Here is a 2,185-nt window from a genome sequence, read left to right as displayed (position 1 = left end):
GTACACAATTACAGAACAAGTCAGATCTTGAAACTAGACAAAGAAATCACAGAAAGAGGTATCAAACAAGAAGCATTTTATTAAAGTTAGGATATTCACATACCTATGTATGAGTTACCAAACCCTCAGCAAATGGATACCAGTGTAGTTTCATTAAAGTCAAGGACCTCATACTAATTTATCCTAATTAATAGCATCCTAAAGTTAATCTAACTTCAGTAATAAAAAAATATTTAAAGAGTTTATCTGGTTGTCCTGGTCTCTGTTTCTTTATTATGTTCCTGGTATCGACAAGTTAACAGGAAAAAGAAATGGTTATCACTTCTTTCAGAATTGTAATTAGTATCGTTCCCCCAGTGCATTACTAAACTGATTTTCTCTAATACTACTTTAGTCTTCTCACATTTCAAAAGCCTTTTTCCTTGTCCTTATGCTGGCAATGATCCTACTCTTTGTTCTTCTTACTGTTTACCTTCAATCATTTTCTTCTTGGTTTCCCACTGTTTCTTCTTTGGTCCTCTATCCTTCTTTGCAGAATAATTATCTTTTGCACATCAGAAGTGCATTTGAAATCATTTGATTTCAGGTTAACTCACTGTTCTTTCCTCCTAGTTAGTTAAAGCCTGTTTAGTAAATCCAGTGCTCATGAACCAAGGAAATAGTTAGTATCTCTTCTTAAATGGAGATCACCCCTCTTACAGCTTGCATTTCAAACCTTGTCTGTCCTAGAGAAGTTACACAAATTGTACATGAGGTACATGTAAAACAGATAAACCTTTGCTTAAATAAATTTCACATAACTTGGTGACCAATTTGAAAAAGAGCTACACTGCTACAGGTGCTGAGTTTGCATAGATTTGACTACACTTATATCAGCTTAATAAAATTAGTAGGATTTTTGAATAGAGATGAAGCTAGAGTAAAAAATTAGAGCATTTTTATATATTTATTGGTCTTCAGTACTGATTGTTTCTCTGTTTTTAACTTCACATGGCAGGAGAAGAATCTCTTTGGAGAATTATCTAGGTCCTAAAAATTACTAATACTTTAATCACTTCATATTCAGACCTGTAATTTCTTATCCATAAATAAATAAATGGCAGTCCTGTTTCTTCTGAGGGACAACACTTCATGTTGATTATTACACCAGTTCTCCCTGCACCTGTGGATAGACCTCTGTTTTGTTTGTTTTAAAAACCAAATGTTTTTAAATATATGTCTTACTTTCCTGAATTTGCTATCAACAAGGTAGTTTTGGTCATTATTTCCTGTGCATTTGTAGTCATAGTACTGAGTGATGGAGTAAACTCAACTATGTTAGATGTTGTTCAAATAAAGAACAAGACTGTCATCTCCCAAAATTTCAACAGAAGGGGCGACAAAGAGAAGTCAACAATATATGTTTAGTTTGTTTTAAGTCTGCTGTTTCTAAGAAATGAACTAGTAGACCATGCTCTTCAGAATTAATATGCTTTGGCAGAATGGCATCAACGTATTTTAAATTAAAATCACACTTTTTTGTAATTATCCTTAAAATACATTTAATTGCTACTCTGTTTTGTTCTAACATCACTTGAGTGCTACCTCAAGAGCACTAACTCAAAGCTCTTGAGCTATCCATCATCTAAAATCATATATCTTTAGAGAACAAAATCATTCTGTTTATCAAAAAGAAACCTTTTAAAATTTATTAGACAGAAAAAAATAATCATGAAAGCACAGAGAAGAGAGATGGAAAAAGACCTTATAAACATAGTCTCAGTCTCTGTCATTGCAATGTTTTCCCCTACAGTCTTTTATTTTATCTTGTCTAGCTTTAAATCTCTTAAGGCTTCCTACTCAATTTTCATTGGGAAACTGTTTCAGTGCCAATCTCCACCCCAGGAAATTTCCCCTGATGTTCAGCTTGTGTTTGTATTACATAAAATGACAGATATAGAATTATTTTCAGTAGACAACATACATACATTCTTTTCTTAATCTTATCCAAACATATCTGAAAGAGGTGGTTGAATGAGGGAAAAAATGTATTCATGAGCATGTTTGCTAACACTGATTAAATTAGTCCACATTTGTGTCTCTTTGTATAAGAGTTTCCAGAAAGATGGAGTTGAGATATTGTATTTTGATATTTGTGCTTAGAAATGGGAACATCAGTTGTCAGAAAGAAGGCCTGGGCTGTGAG

The sequence above is a fragment of the Streptopelia decaocto genome (assembly GCF_964273445.1).
Source record: "Streptopelia decaocto genome assembly, chromosome: 2".
NCBI classification, from domain to species: Eukaryota; Metazoa; Chordata; class Aves; order Columbiformes; family Columbidae; genus Streptopelia; species Streptopelia decaocto.
This window is presented reverse-complemented; position numbering follows the sequence as displayed.